We start from the raw sequence: 17,406 nt of genomic DNA, 5'->3' as shown, positions 1-17,406 counted from the left end.
TGGAGAGGAAAAACTCCCTTTTTAACAGGAAAAGACCTCCCACAGAACCATATATACAAAGTGAATTTCATTGTAAATGATAAAATATGCTATAATATTATGAACTATATACAATAAAGGGAAAATACTTTATCTACAGCTTTATTAGTATTTTATATTAGAGCGGAGGAATTTTGGCCCCCTCATCTTCACAATGTTGCTTCAGTTCATTTAAGTTTACGAGCATTTGTTTATGCACAGCTGTCTTAAGGCCCGCCACAACATTTCAATCAGTTTGAGGCCTGACCTTGGATCTGACTGGGCCATTGCAACACCTTGATTCCTTCCTCTTTTAGACATCATGTTGTAGATTTGCTCCTGTGCATGTGATCATTGTCCTAATCATTGCATCTACTAATTTGGGCCAAGAATTAGCTGTCAGACAGGTGGCTTCATGTTGTTGTTATATAGAGCAGTTCACGATCAAGTCAGTGGCCGCAAGGTGCCCAGATGCTGTGGCTGCAAAACAAGCCCGAATCATCACCCACCCCTCCACCACCATACCAATAGTTGGTATGAGGTGTTTGTACTGATATGACATGTTTGGTTATCAAATGTGGTGCTGTGTGTTACGGCCAAACATCGAAACTGTGGTGTCATCTGTCCAAATTACATCACTGAAGAACTCTTGTCAGATGCAAATTAACAAATTTAAGCTGTGCTTTAACGTTTTTGTTTTTTTTCTGTTTTTTTTCCCAGAGAGACGAGACTTTCTCCTAGCAGACCTTCCAAACAAAGACACCTGTTCAGTGTTTCCATAACTGTACTGTCAGGAACTTTAACATTTCACATGCTATGTGAGGCCTGTAGAGTCTGAGATGTAGCTCCTTTAAAAAAAAAAATTCAGATTTTCTGAGGGTTGCACGGTCTGATCTTGGGGTAAATTTGCTTGCTCATCCACTCCCAGGGAAACACTGTGTGCTGTGTTAACACGTAGTTTTGTCAGTTTGCTCCAGACCAGCAAACTGACAAAACTTCTGTTTTTATAGAAGAGCTAACACTTTTGGATGATCAATTACTCAAGTGCATGTTATTAGGAGCACCTGGCTACTGGTTACCCTCTTAACTCCTGTGGGAGCATTAAGGGTGTATATAATTTTCCACAGTCCTGTGGTATGACATTACGCACAAATGGTGACTAACAGCAAAAGAATCAAGTTTTTATCTTTCGCTCCCACTCAAATTACTATTATTGTGACAAATCACATCATATTTATCTTAAGATTTATGTTCAAAAGCTTTTGAGTACAAAAAAGGCTGATATTTTTGGTGTTGCTTTCTTTGTGGGCTCATCTACTGGCTGCCAACCAGTTTAATTATTATTATTTTTTAGTAAAGACCATCTAAAGTCATGCTAGTGGCAGTGCGCTAAATATAGCCAGAGCAATACACACTTCTCCAAAAATGCTCTGTTGATGTGGGTTATAATAATAATGTATTATTATTATAGTGCGTAGAAAAAAAAGATTTCACAAGGGGTCTCCTGTGATTACATTTTTTGACACAAAGAACTTCCCTCCTTCAGCTATCAGTGTCACTGTTTAAGTACTGTCAGATAAGTGACTCTGTATGCTGCTATAGAGGGTCTGCCTGCACCAATCACGTTAGCTAAAGTAGCACAAACACATTATTTTCTGTTAGAAATGAAGTAAGCTTTATAATAGCTTATAATACTAGGAACTTCACTATGAGTTCAAGTTTCACCTGTCTCTTATTTCTTTTTTGAAACCCAAACTTCTTTCATAATGGAGCCATCCCACAGGCTAACCGCTCTCGCGTTCAGCATGAGCTCGAAGAGCGTGCACCCGGACCAAACCAAATCATGAAATAAGCAGGGGGGAGGTGGACTGGATTTTGTTCTTTGTTGTCAAAAAACAACCAAAACTGATGATAGGAAACAGAAAGATTTACAAGTACCTTGTGAAGAAAAATTATTCAATGCTGACCGGTTAATATTATTTTTGGAAAAAAGACCAGTTGACAGCTCTACTCTTTTCTAGGGCTCCTGTCAGTCATGCCCCACCCCCCTCCCCAATGGCGCCCCTATTAACATCTCTTTGGGTTATTGGCTGTTGGCTTTCTCTATCACTATTGGAATTTTTGTGGCCTGGGTAGCTTGCACCTTTTGTGCAAGAATTTTTTTTTTTCCATATCGCCACTCCTCAAAAGTTATAGACCTTTCAACCAGTCTCCTCCTCTATACACACAAACTGAAATCAGCTGATTGCAGGGCAAGTGTGAGGAAGAAGAAAAAAAAAGCCCACAAATGAGAACATTTGAAACGCACCTAACAATAAAACTTATATTACTGCATTACGGAAAAATATAGTGAAATTGGGTGTGATTACATCTAACTCTGCTTATTTAAGGTCAAAGACTGTATATAAAAGTAACAGCCACATGAACGAACACATTTTCTTAGTTTATTATTTTGCCTGTCTGGGTTTGTGATTAATTTCCGGTGTTTATCAGCTGGTGATGTCATTAAAAAGTGTTACCTGAAAAGAGTAGCAGAAAGGGGCTTTTCAGGACTCTGTGGAGCCATGTTCCCGGTCCTCCTCTAGCCTTGTTGCTTGTCACTTTTTGTGTATATTTGCAGGGACAAAGCAAAGTATGTGATGCCTGTGACAAGCATGGCAAACTTTGCATATCAAATCAGTTCCTCTTTTGAAACAATGCAAGGGCAGTTTTGTTGGGGTAGAGCTCTCTTAGTGTCTCATGGAAAAGTTATTTCACTAGCAAGCCCTCTGCCTAAAGGGGTCCGGGCTTTGAAACGCTTCCCACTAAATCATGTAACTTGTGTAAGTATTTTCTGCTGCTGTGATCCAAAGGAGTACACTGAGATTCTTGGGAGTTCAGTGCAAGGTTACAGCTATCTCTCTCCCTCATACTAGCCCAACAGTCAGCCTTGTGTCCAAGGCGCTTTGAATTAAGTTCAGTGCTCTTGTGTATGGGAACTCGAGCTCGCCGCCAAATGCAATACTTCCCCGAGTATTTCTGTCAGAACCCCAGCCTTTAAAAACAAAACACAGTGAAATCACAGCAGACCTGTTTTAATCAATTAAACATATGTCAACAAGCAATATGCTAATCATTGACTCCACAGGGAGACCAAATTCTCTCCTGCTGAAGTATGATCAGAAGTCAGTTGGGACTTTCATGGGACACTTGGACCAATGGGTTTGTTTGTTTTTTTTAATGACTGACTATTGTGAAAAATAATGGGATTTTTCTTTTTCTTGTTTGTTTTTTGTGACTTTGCCATTGTTTGCGCTTTATTTTCCCCAGAAAAGCTATAATGACTCAGACATGGTGATTTCCATGCTCCATACTCACGATTTTATATTTGTTATATCTGTGTGCCTCTGTTTGGCTTGGATATACAACAGGGGGAAATCAAGCCTTCCTGGCTGGTAGCAGTTGTTTAGCTTAACGTCTCCAGCCTTCCAGAGAGTCACAGCTTTAGTCACCCGGGTCACTATAAGGCTATGAATTTTTTGATGGGATTTTACCAACTGATTCTCAAGAATTCAAAGCAGAGTCTCATAGTTTAGCACCCACACTCTCTCAGAATGAGCTATGCTTGTGTAAACACGGCTCAGCTCACAGGAGTCTGGAAACGTTATAAATTTTCATCTGCAGCTCAAGATATCAGAGCCACATCATGAGGAAACGACAGGATGCTGCATCCTGACAGAGGAGACCAGTGAGGTTTCCTCTCATGTCTGCTGATTGGCCGTTTATCTGCTGAGAACTCTTGTGAATGCTCCTGATAACCAAATGAGCATTTAAAGTGAATAACTAGCTGACACATGGCAGGCTCCCAAACAGAAAATACACAAGCTCATTAAAATCTCATGCTCTGTTGAGAATAATCCAAAAAAACACCCAAGTATGTGCAAAATAATATTAATAGAATATAACAAAGTAATTTACTTGCTAGTTTTAAAGCACACTCTAAAATGTCCATGTTTGACTAGCTTCATTCAAACATCAATGGTAGCTATTTCAGAACTTTAAGAATTCCAGTTAATTATCACTTTAGTATTTTAAGTCATCAGTTATTGAGGGACATACCGCTAAACATGTGAAGTTAAGCGTGTGCGTGATGTTGCTTGAGACATCTCAATAACGTTAACCCTAACCCGCTCTAAGCTAACATTTATGGGGAAATATGAGTACAAATGTGAATTCTTCCATAAAATATCACCACTAATTTCCATTGCAGTCCATGGAAGACTCTCCAAAGACACTTGATTCAGTTTACACAGCAAGTACAATATAGCTGATAGGGTTAGCAGAGCTAGCACAAAGCTAAAGTAGCAAACTCCAGAGGTGGAGATATCAAAACTTGCAGTACCTCGAGCTGCCACTTGAGGCTGGCTTGAGAAATATGTCAACCTGTATAAACTCTTATTTTAAATACTGAAAATGAGACAAAAATTCAATATACTGAACTGTAGGGCTGTTAGATATAACGATATATATCGGATGACAATATAAAAACGTCTATCGTTTCATTTTACGCTATCGTTTGTTTCGTGGTGTCGCAAAATAAACTGTTTACGGCAATATTTTTTTATTATTTTGATGGTCACTGTAGTGGCTATATTAATTTCTTAAAGTTCTCTCTTTCTCTTACATTTAATATAATCACACTACAGACAAACAAGCGTTTGTTTTTATGCGTTGTCGTTGATGTAAAACCATCACGTGTCCGCTTGTTTATTTTCCATATAAACCTTTCACACTAAAGCTCAAGATCTTGTTGAGACTTTTCAAAATAAACTGAATCACTGAAAGAGTATGCAGAGTGTTTACGGATGAGAAGCAAAAATGAGCCGTCAGTTGCTAAAAAATAAACCTTAGACTCAAACGTTAGAACAGGCTTTTCCCCGCAGCACGCCGTGTAATAAATACTTACAAAGAAAACGGCGGCTGTTACAACTTATGTCTAAAAATGTATCGTTTCATGCATCAGTTAAAACACTCGACTCCAGGTACGCGGCGTCCAGCTGGAAACACTTCACGCAAGTCGAGCTGCCCGAGATTCACAGAATTTACAGAAAATGTTACATTTTTGTGATTTATATCGTTATCGGACAATAGATGTCTTAATATCGGGATATGAGATTTTGGTCATGTCGCACAGCCCTACTGAACTGGACTTTTCAGCCAGCATTATGATGTTGGTGCTTTTTAGAGCATTTTTATAGGATACAAGTGTAATTAATAACTAAAAGACCATCTGAGAAGTCTGTGATTCATTTGTAGAGTCTGTAGATGCATGTTGCCAGCTGACCTTCTGACTCCAAAAATCTAACAGGATAAATCTCAGCGGGCTTCAAAACAGCCAGTTCACAAAACAAAAGGTGATGGCACATGGTTAGAGCTGCCTTTTGTATACAATCTGTGGAGCATATCTACTAGTGTAATGACTGCTTGTTATCTTAGGCTGGAAGTGAGTCTGATAGTGGTTTTTATGGGTTTTTATGTGTTTCAGGAGTTATGTTTAGTGTATTTTGTAACTCTGCTTGAAATAAACTATTTTTCTTTCTACTTCAATCTCATCAAAATCCTGTTATAGACTGGCAATGTGTCCAGGATGTACCCAGCCTCCCTGAACTGGGTAAGTAGTTAACAGAATGGATGGATCAGCTGGTAGAAATACAAGCCATATGCAATAAACTAAAAGAGATGTATGTGCACAAATGTATGGAGCTTTTGTAAGAAGCTGTAGATTTATTATATTTGTCCTATTTTTATTGTAATAATAATATAAACCCTAAGCTACAGTTCCAAACACAGGCACAAGTCCTTGTCCTATTGGGAACACACACATAGAATCTTATTTTTAGCATTTCAGTGCTGACAGAAAGTTGAAAACAAACCCAAAGACCTCACACAGAAGATGCTGTGGCCACGGTGACGATAGAAAGAGGTTTAAACAGAGACTTCAGTGCTACAAGTCTGTATGCTCATCAATGTTTTTATTGCCTGCTGAAGATCAAGCTTGGACTCAGCATACATGACTGTGGGTCTCATGCATGCTCTGTGTTAGCACAGAGTTTATGTCACGGGCACAACTGGCATTTTTCTTCCATTAAATTAAATTTTTTTTAAAAAGTACTGTCCACATCTCCACTCCTGAAAAGCTGCAGACGGCTTTATTATTTTTCTCATCTCGCAACAGGAACTGAAGTCAGCTGATTGCAAGAGAAGTGCAGGAAAAGGGCACTTTTGATGATTTTTTTTCTACCCGTCCATTGTGCACATAATTGAACAAGTCGAGTAACGACATCATTATTTAGTAACTGTAATGTGATTACTGAATTACAAAAAAGCTATATTACACTGAACCCTACCCTGCTTCCCACTGTGCTCTGCTCTTAAACTGGGCCAAACCCCAGTTGTTGTTTTCTTTAAACAAAAAAACATACATTCCTTTCTAAAAAATCTTTCCTTGCATGGTAGTTTGCTGCTGTCAGTGTATGTGTGTGTGAGGGTGGGTGGGTGTGCGAAACCTTGAATGAAAGGGACTTCTTTGTGTTAAAGCGCTATAGGTTATAAATACATCCAAATACATCCGTTATTGCTCAGCTCTTGTCTTCGCTTTTTTGTGTTTCAGTCATTTTTTTTTAACAGATTTACCCCAAAATAAAGAATAACAACTCTCAGTTGGTGTTCAACTTCCCAACGGATCCTATTTGTTATTTGTTTTGGTGTGCACAAAGTCATCACAACTGATACACAATGATAAAAAAATTAACCTCAAACTGTGGTTTCTTTTTAAAGTATGCCAACAGTTTGACTGTAGTATGAACCCAGTGGCTCAGTTCAACAACAGAGCTGCTTCCTTGTGCGCCCCTGACCAGGCAGACCCTTTGGCTGAGGCAACCAATTAATTATAGACGCGACTTTAAAACTTCCTGTTTTTCCCTCTTTAATTAAGCCAATCTGCCCTGCTGCTCTAAAGAGAGGAAATGCCTCAAAATAGTTCCTAATTTCAGCACATTCAATTATTTTGCGCCCAGTACAGATTGCATCTGTCGTGTTAATGTACGGATCAACAGTGTTTGATCAGAGGGAAATTATGTCTGTCATTTCTTCCTGCTTTACCTCCGCGTAATGTGGGAATTGTGGGGAGAGCTGGTGCCCGGGCTGGTCACAGCTAAAGCACAATTTAGCTACTACGTGCCTTCAGTCAGACCCATCCAACATCAATCTCTGACAGAGATGTTTATTATTACACTCATGTAAGTCCCTTATTCTGAGGGAAGAGAAAAAAAAATCCCTGATTTATGCTTCCACTGTTACCCTTTCCTGTCCTCATTTATGAAAACAAAATTCCTGAAAATGAATTCCTGCAGTATTTAAAACTAAGCAGTTATGAGGTCAAGTTTTCACTTACACTGCACAATTCAACTGGCTGGCCTCGATCCATGCACAGATATACATACTGTGCTCCCCTATACAACTTTACTACTGCCAGAAGAGTCTGCAGCAGCAGCACACACTTCACACACTTCAAATCTCTCTCTCTTTCACTCTGTCTGCCCCTTTTTTTTCATTTACACTAAATCTCCAGTGAGTGTTTTAGAGCAGAAAGCCTGCCGGTGTTTTTCAGCGTTGTGCTCGTTTCAACTTTGAACCTGAAACTCCAGGCCTCACCCTCTGTGTTCACGAGGAAACAGGAAAAAGGTGGGGAAAGTGAAGACGTATGTGGACGCAAATGCAGGGCCGGAACATTACTAATGGGGGAATATACATGAAGTACTTCATCAGAAACAGTCCTGGCTTGGCTTTCATTCCAGTGTGACTCATTCTTTGATAAGCCACAGCAGGTGAAAACTTTCTGTTGTGTCACATCAGTGATGTTACAGGAGAAAAATAAAAAAAACACGACTGATTTCAGTTCCACACAATGACGGTGAAGAAGCCATTAAACTTTGGTTGCCAGAGCAAAACGGTTAGAAGTACTATGCAATGTGACACAGACAAAAGGTGTTATCTTCACACCGTTTCCAAGGCCTGATGATTTATAACTTTATTACTTTAAAACTGCTGTGAGTCAAAAAGTTAATAGTAGTCAGTATTGGAACGGTCACAGGCACCAAGGTCAGTAAGAAATTATAGTTTTTAAGTCAAGCATATTAGTTAGCTTAAAAACAATACTGTGCAAAAAAGTCACCCCCCATTTTTTTAAATATTTTGCTGTTTTCAAGGAGCCAGACTTTCTTGTAAATTTTAAGTGGTCTTGAGCAATAGTTCTCCAGGCCTTCTGAAGGTCTTTGGATCTTTGGACACTGGCTGCTTTTTCACTCATTTCCAGTCCAGTTGTTAAACCTGACCCTTTTCATAGGAAGTTTTCTTTTGTTTACTAAGTCACTGAACACTGATCTGTGAACCTTTGAAGCATAAAACCTCATCTAACTTAAGGGATGAACCACTGTTACATGTCACAGACAACGAAGAACCAATTGTAAACTGTATCTTTAGTCACTTTGTACAAATGGCTTGTTACACATTCTGTAACAAAAGAAAAATACCAAAGATAACAAAGTCTGACAGGCATCAAATAGTATTTTTGCACCAGCAAAGAGATTTCAGTGGCAAAAAATTCAGAGGAAACTAGACAAGTGGAGAACAAGTGGCAGGCCTAAACAACTACCAACAGCAAATGAACAGTATCTGAAAGCAAGGGCGTAGATTTGGTTTTGGCATTGGTGGGGACGGATGATGCAACCACCGAACCCTGCCCTGTTTCTTTTTCCCCCCCTTTTTGTCATTGCTTCTTGATAAAAGAAAAAGGTGAAATATACTTGCCTATATGCTATTCTACATGCTTTTAAATCATTTAAAATTACAATTCGCAGGTGGCTGTAGCTCAGGTGGCAGAGCAGGTCAGCCACTAATAAGAAGGTCGGTGGTTCGATCCCAGGCTGCCTGCCAAATATCCTTGGGCAAGATACTAACCCCATGTTTGCCTACTGGTGGTGGTCAGAGGGCCCGGTGGCGCCTGTGTCCGGCAGCCTCGCCTCTGTCAGTGCGCCCCAGGGCAGCTGTGGCTACAATGTAGCTTGCTATCGCCAGTGTGTGAATGTGTGTGTGAATGACTGAATGTAGTGTAAAGCGCTTTGGGGTCCTTAAGGACTAGAAAAGCGCTATACAAATGCAGATTACAATTATTATTGTATGCTTGATAATAATAATGGATTGGATTTATATAGCGCTTTTCAAGGCACCCAAAGCGCTTTACAATTCCACTATTCATTCACTCTCGCATTCACACACTGGTGGAGGCAGCTACGGTTGTAGCCACAGCTGCCCTGGGGCAGACTGACAGAGGCGAGGCTGACATATCGCGCCATCGGCCCAACACCAGTAGGCGGTAGGGTAAAGTGTCTTGCCCAAGGACACAACGACCAGGACAGAGAGCCCAGGGATCAAACCGGCGACCTTCCGGTTACAGATACGCTTCCCAACCCCCTGAGCCACAGTCGCCCCATGATGTGCCTCATCTTTGGCCCTGGCTCTTCCCCTCTGACTGCACTAGGACATATTGCTACCTGATAAAATACCACATTGATTCGTGCCATATAAAAAGTGAGACATGTCAATTCAGATTCTTTGTCAAATATACACTAATGAATCAATTTACATCAGCAGCCTAACAATTGTCATGATACTAGTTAATCTATAGCACCAAATCATCAGTCAGTCACCTGTGACCTTGCCTCTTCACCTCTGTCCACCAGGTCATCATCCAATTTCACCTGTGATCTTGTGTCACCATTGCTCTCTGAGCTTTGTGTTGGTTCTTCTGTCACCTGACAAATAGGACATACATGGCAATAAGAATAAAATGTGTAGCTGCTTCAGGGTTTCTGTCAATTTGTGCAGATCTTGACTCATTTCACTACAAGGTGGAATATTTGCAAAATCATGACTACCTCATGATATATTGTCTCAAAAATTAACCTATGAATATGTCAGTACCAATGTTGTGTCACCAACATTTTAACGTAATTTTAACGTAACGTAATTTTAACAGCCTCTGCCGTTTTCCCTGACAGTTTCAATCAAAATGAGAAATGCTACTCTGGGAGACTGAGATAACTAATAGTGCTGCATGTTGTGCAGTTAGTTTCCAAAACACGTTATTATTGGTTGCATACAATTTTAGACTGATGTGGGCCAAAGCCTAGCATAGCCTGTAACGCTATTATGACGGACACATTTTATTGGTTTACTTGGCTTTAAGTGACTTACAGGTTTCTTTTAAAAAATACTTTCTTATATCCAGGTTCTTCCTTTGTGCTGCCATCCTCCTCTCCTCCTTGCAGGTCCTCGCAGCGCAGGCTTGCCGCTGCTAAAACTAAACAGAGCTCTCTGAAAAGCATAGCCAATCACATTGGCCATATTTGTCACATGACGTAGGACTCCAGTAGAGAACGTAATTTAACTCTGCACCGCTGGGTGAATTAGACTTTGACAGATGTTTTTTTTTTCTTTCCATCGGTTTGTTTTTCTTTACTCGAATAAATCAAATTATTGGTAGGCACAATTCAATAATCGCTGGATATTGCTGGGGACATGTCCCTTCCGTCCATGCCAAATCTACGCCTTTGTCTGAAAGTCATTTCCTTAAGAAATAGAAAAACACTCCACAACAAGCTGACGCAAGGCCTGAGAGATGCATCAGGCCCTTCAGCTGATTCATCTATTGTTCACCGAAGCCTCATCAGAAATGGTCACAGTGGCTGTCAAGAAGCTATTTCATTAATCAAAGGAAACAGGAACAGAGACTGAGACTTTCCTAAATTACACAAGTACTGGACAGCAAATCAAGGAGAACAGGTTTTATGAAACATCAATGCAAATTTAAAATTTCTGGTTCTAATCATCATGAATCCAGAAAAGTACCATCACATTTTGATTCACCTTGCAATACCATCTGGAAAGTTTCTGATTGCCAGTGGCTTCACTTTTTACCACGAGAATGATCCCAAACACACTGATAATGCAGTAAAAGCATACCTGCATAGAAAGGCACACAGTGGTTCACCAGCCTGGACCTAAACATACAAGCAGTGTGAGAAAAGAACAAAAGGCAGAATGTCCTTCAAGAAACCTGGAGAACTCCTGAAGACTACTTAAAGAAATCACAAGAGGGCTTGCAGGCTGTGTTGAACACAAGAAGTGGTCATACCAAATACTGACTTTTGACTTTTATTGACAATATTGATGTTGACTTTTAAGCTCGTCAGACTTGTACAAACTCTTTTTTTGCCTTACATACTGCATTTCCACCTGTGTTTGCATGTTTCAATAAATCGCTGCACCGATTTCCCATCAAAACATAAAGCATGAGGGGTGGTTCAAGACTTTTGTATAGTACTGTACATACACAGCCCTTCATGTCTTCCAGTGGTTCATTGTCTTCTTAACCCTCTGAGGTCTAAGTCATGATCAGCGATGACCCTAATCTTAAACTTGTTGAATTTGCTGTCCCAAGTATTGGTAGTTAAAGGACAAAAAGTAATCTGGCACAATAACTGACACACATCAAAATTATTATTTTTTTAATTCCAATAAAGTTTTTTTTCTTGTCTCGAAAACATTGAGTTAGGATTCTCACTGTCACCAGTGAGAATTTAAACCTCAGAAGGTTAACATAAATGGATCATATTAAAAGAGAAAAACATACAATCATGTCGCCATAGTTACATACTGTTACGATGATTAATGAAGTGATACATGGAAAAATTAAGTAATTAAGGTTGTTCTCACTGTAAAAAAAATCCGTAAAAATACAGTACTATCTACTGTATAAACGTGAAGGAATTTTCCGTATTAGTCATTTACAGGTATTTTTCTGTATTTCTCAACTACTGCAATGCATTGTGGGAAAAAGAACCCAAAAAGGAGGGAAAAGTAAGCGCAAGAGCAGCCATTAGGCTTCTTTCAGGCTTCATCTGGATTTTGGACTCTGAAGTTGGAGAAACTGCCTTCAAATTTCTGTGGTAAGTATTAAAACTCATGTTTCCTTTTATCAAAATAATAATTTTCAAAAGACTCTGCGTTTTTATTTAGAAAGAATTGTTAATTTATTTGTTAACTGGTTTCGGCTGTCTCCAGACAAGTCAGGAATATTTTGCTGACTCATTTTTAAAAAAATAATTGTTATTTAGGTTTAACATGACTTAAGCTTTATTTTAGTTAATGTTAAAATAATTTTTACTGTGATACCACCAGTTTTGCCCTTCAGTGGCTGAACCAGTTTTCATAAATATTATAGTTAGCTGTCTGTGTCTCTCTGGGTATTACACAGCTGTGACTGCTAACTAGCTAATTAGCGAAAGTCAGCGATGTGGATAACTGGGGAAAGTGAGAACTTATGGTCCTAGAAATTATTCTAGGACTCTCATAAGTACTGTATCAATACCCGTGTTTTACAGTTGGCTCTACTGTACACTTTAAAGGGTTTCGGGCAAAGTTACACTAACCCTAGTTTAACCCTCAGACCTTCCCGGCTGACGCTAGCAAATGCTAATGTAGCATTAGCTTTTGCTGATGATACTTTAGCAGCACTCTGATTTGGGCTGCTAAAGTAAATACTTTTAGCTAGCTGACCAGCATAGATTATTTCGGTGGTTAACAGACTGTAGTGGTAATATTATTGAAAGTATAGTTTCACCTCACCACATGTCTATTTTGTAGCACATAGAAATGTTTAGTTAATATTTATAGACAGACACATTTTCCCTGTAACTGTGTTTTTACTCCAGCATTTGTTGAAAATGTAATTTATGAAATGTTGAGCAGCATTTCTAGTATGTGGAATATTTTTGTCACCCCACTGTGCAAATATGATTAAATACTAATAATTATTACTAAAAAAAATTCAATAATAAATCAATAATAACTATTTCTTGATTGAACTATAATGTAAGCGCAGTGCTGGTGTGCAGGGGCTTTATATGCCTTGTCTATATCAAGCTTTTAGCCAAATATAAGCAGAGATATTTGTATCTTTCTTAAAAATCCAGATCCTTACAGATTATTTGAGAAATGGTTCAACAGCTATCACTACTTGACTCTAAGTCCTGCAGTGGAAAAATATCCCTTATTTCACCTTTGATCACACACTTTGGTTTTCCAGTGCAGAGCAATGAAAGACTTCACCAAGTGAAAAAAAAGATGAAGATACAAGCTGGTAATAATCCAGAGCAGCTGGTCTCAGGAAATGAAGAAAAACCCTGACCACCTTCTCTACAAACACAAGGTGAGTTTAATGTTGTGGTTGATTTCGTTTTTCAAGGTATGTATGTTACTTTAATTATAAACTGCTTTTGTTGCAACAGAATGGTGTTATGTGTATGCAACTCTACGTGAATTATAATCCTTTGTAGGGCTGTGTGATATGACCAAAATCTCACATCCCAATATAAGACATTTCTCTCCTGATAACGATATATATCACAAAATAGTGCATTTTCTGTAAATTCTGTGATTCTCGGGCAACTCGACTTATGTGAAGTGTTTTCAGTTGGGCGTCGTGTACCTGGAGTCGAGTGTTTTGACCGATGCATGAAACTATACATTTTTAGACATGAGTTTAAACGGCTGCCATTTTCTTTCTGAGTATTTATTTCACGGCGTGCTGCGAGGAAAAGCCTGTTCTAACGTTTGAGTCTAAGGATTATTTTGAGCACCTGACGGCTCTTTTTTGCTTTTCATTCGTAAACTCTCTCCATACTCTTTCATGTGATTCTTGTGTAGGTGGTTAAAGAGGTTTGTCATGTTTGAGTGGTGGTGGGGACCAGTTTGTGGCATAATTTGCATAGTATAGCTTTCTGGGGCGTGTCAGACTTTTCATAACCAAACCATGTCCATGCTACAGAGGTAGCCCCTCGTTTAACAATAAGGTCCTCGATTTCTTTTGTCTGGTCCTTCTGATGGAGCTAGCTGGTTCTGCCTCATCCTCGCTGGTCATGCTGGTATTCTCTGTGCCTTCATCTGCGTGGTGACTGTAAGCGCCATTTATAGTCACTTCATGTTTTTATTTGAGGTCATTTGTTTGATGCATATTCTGAAATTTGATGTTTGGGAATAATGTACATCATTTGAGCTTTATTGTGAAAGGTTTATGTGGAAAATAAACAAGCGGACGGCGGAGCCACGCAATGGTTTTACCGTCATTGTTGGTAACGAAAGTACACGTAAAAACAGTCACTTGTCCGTCCATAGTGTGGTTATTTTAAGTATAAGAGAAAGAGAGAACTTTAAGAAATTAATATAGCCACTACAGTGACCATCAAAATCATGAAAAATATATTGCCATAAACAGTTTATTTTGCAACACCACATAACAAACAATAGTGTATAATATGAAACATACACATTTTTATATTGTCATCTGATATAAATCGTCATATCGCACAGCCCTAATCCTTTTTTGTTTATGTTGTTTATGTTCTAGGTAAAAAATAAAATAAAAATACAAACTTTTTAAAAATGACTTGTTGTTTCTCTTTTTTTTCTCAGAATAAATTGCGACTAGTCTCAATGGCTGACTTGGAGGAGCAACACAGCGACACGTTAATCCCGACTGCTGCAGTTCCTGTATGAACTGAGCAACTCTGAAAATCCAAGGAAAAGCTGAGTGTATTTTACTTAAAGCTCAGATGGACCTTGATGGACTAACATGCAGGCTGGATTCAGGACTTTGTCACACTGGTATATGAAGAGTGGTAACAAGACTTTGTAGTAATTTGCCTTACTATTGTCTTATTTGTTGTGATTTAGGGTCTGTGCGCACAAGCAGAGGTTTTTGTTTGTAACCGTAACCTTGTTTTCAGAGCCTTGTCTAACATTTAATGGTCATGAAATATGTCAGACTTTTTCCTCTACTTAAACAGCTAAGAGCATTTGAACACCATGGAGAAAAAGGTGTGCATTAAGGATTTTGAACTATGATGTTTAAGTGTTGTCACTGCTGAGGATGACACAGATCCTTATTCACTACGCTGCTGTTTACAGTTTAACTTTTCATCAGAACAAGCACTTCTAATTGTACTTTGCTCCTCACTGACAAAACAAGTCCAGTAAATACACTTTTATCTTTAAGTTTGGGACAGTGATCTGTCTTAATTTATTTTGTGTTTTAGTTATCATATGGTGAAAAGTCCTGTGGTTATCCATCCGTCCTGTTCGAATAAACCCAAAGTTCAGGAACATCTTCTTTAGATCTGTTCAGTTTTATTCATGTGGCACCACTTAAACAGTCAACAAATTTTGACTCAAGTATGTTATATTTTAAGGTAAAGAGTTGTTCTCAGACAAATGTTCACACAAATGTGAATGACATTCACTTCATTAATGAAGTGAATGTAATTCAGTAATCAAAGGTGTTTGGCTATAACTGACTACATGTGTATACTGTATCATAAGTGGACAGACATGGATGTAAGCCACACCTTAACCATTTGGCTGAGGCAAAACTACCACAAGGCAGTGATTCTAACTAAAAGGTACTATGGATATTATTAAATGTGAACATATAGTTAAATATGACATTTTTTGTTTGTCAGGTGTCCTGTTTGAAGAAAACACTTGGTAGCCACTTGAATGAATGTAAATAAACACATTTACATGAGGGCAACCTGATTTTAAGGAAATAAAAATGCTCAAATTTGAAAGCTTGTGAGTTATTTTGTTCATGTATCAGCTGTTTAGTAGTTTTATGACAAGATGGATGCTGTCATTATATTTTAGTATAGTTTTAGAGTTGAGGAGAATAAAAGAATATTTAACATTAATTGTACCAATGTTGTTGTGTACGAAGCACAAATTAATTTAAGTTTTAATTTATGAATTTTTGAGTACATGGTGTACTAGGTTGTAATTGCATAGAAATGTACGTTTAAGGATATAAAGAACTATATTTAATGAGTTACAGTGAAAAGAAGTGCTTGGAAATAGTAATATAAACAGAAATTTCAAATTTTCTATTTACGGAAAATATCAGTTAATGATACAGAAAATATACTGTGAATAAACGGAATCTTCCGTTTTATAGCTGAAGGAAATGTCCGTAAATAGTACAGAGAGTATACTGTAAATCTACAGAATTTTCCGTTTTATCGTTTACAGAAAAGTCCGTCAAACTTCCGTAAAAAAACAGAAAATGTACTGGCAGAAAATTACCAGGACATTTTCCGTTTTTCTACGGAATATTTTTTTACAGTGTACACAAGACGCTAATAAAAAGAAACTGGTATATACTACCCCCTCAACAGAAAATACAACCAGGCTTTAACCAGAGTAGAGAGAGAAACGGGAGGCCAGGGTGCACCACTGGATACCAGTTCAAGAACATCAGAGTCTCTAGCTTGAGATGCATTACAAGCTGTCAACTGGTAATAGTTTTGTATCTCCAAAACACTAGTCTGAGTGTATTCTCTGAAGGTTGCTCCTGTATGCTTAGTCCAAAATTTTAGTTGTTCCGGTAATAGAGAAAATGTGATATGTAGAACAAATAACAATACACTAAAGTCTTTCATCTGTCAAGTGTTTTGGAGGAGGACATTTGATGCTGTGCTGTGCTTTGGAAGTGATGAATTGGGAATTTTGTACAAAATTAAAGGGAACTTGATAAAAGGAGGCTATTGCTCTATTTGGCAACACTATGCCATACTCCATATGTATGTTTAACTGAAGCCGATTTCCTCCTGCAGCAGGGCAATGACACAAAGTACAGCTCCAAACTATACAAGAACTATTTCAAAAAGAAGCAGTCACAGGATATTCCGTATAACGACATGGCCAGGATATCCGCTAATGAGCTGTTGTGAGAACAGTGTGAGTGGGGGGCAAGTAGGAAGAGTCCAACAAACATTTCTGGAGAAAGTTCTTCACATTATCTCAATTAACAGCTAGGATGGAAAAAAGCCTGTGATTCATACCATCCTACCACTCTTTATACAAAAATATATTTTTTCTAACTTAACTATGTTTTTATTACATCTACAGGCCATCTTATTCGGTTGTAATGTAGGTCTTTTGGGGGAATGTTAATCCCTTGGTGGTGTGCAATTTGTGTGTGATAACTCCTGCCGGGTGATGTGTGTCACCCAGCAGAACAGTTGTCAATGGATTAAATGTGGTGGATGAAAGAACAAAATTATTTTTGTCATTTTTATAAAAACTACAAAATAATTTAACTATAGTTTTCCAGAAAATTCTAAAAACCAGAAAAATCTGAACTTTTGTGAGCTTCATTTCTGCCATGATTCCTTTACATGTGATTCCGCGACTAATATTTGGTTGCACGGACATGCTTGCATTAAAGCTGATGCCATA

General features: G+C 38.4%; 2 long non-coding RNA genes across 6 annotated transcripts in view; one reads left to right on the top strand and one right to left on the bottom strand.

The window, feature by feature from the left end:
* Nucleotides 1-10,399, bottom strand: part of LOC309694026 — a 50,806-nt gene extending 40,407 nt beyond the window's left edge. For all 5 annotated transcript variants that reach the window (XR_014272772.1, XR_014272773.1, XR_014272774.1 and 2 more), the window contains exons 1-2: nucleotides 10,312-10,399; nucleotides 9,765-9,869 (exon numbers count right to left, since the gene is read on the bottom strand). This is a non-coding gene — a long non-coding RNA (uncharacterized lncRNA). The remainder of the gene's footprint in view (nucleotides 1-9,764; nucleotides 9,870-10,311) is intronic.
* Nucleotides 10,400-11,934: 1,535 nt separating this feature from the next.
* LOC309694028 lies at nucleotides 11,935-16,202 on the top strand. The gene is made up of 3 exons (XR_014272777.1): nucleotides 11,935-12,065; nucleotides 13,205-13,327; nucleotides 14,590-16,202. It is a non-coding gene; the product is annotated as an uncharacterized lncRNA (long non-coding RNA).
* The last annotated feature ends 1,204 nt before the right edge of the window (nucleotides 16,203-17,406 follow it).

This window comes from Aulonocara stuartgranti, assembly GCF_965226115.1.
Source record: "Aulonocara stuartgranti genome assembly, chromosome: 18".
NCBI classification, from domain to species: domain Eukaryota; kingdom Metazoa; phylum Chordata; class Actinopteri; order Cichliformes; family Cichlidae; genus Aulonocara; species Aulonocara stuartgranti.
Note: the sequence above shows the minus strand (reverse complement) of the source record. Positions and strands in the feature narration are given on the sequence as shown.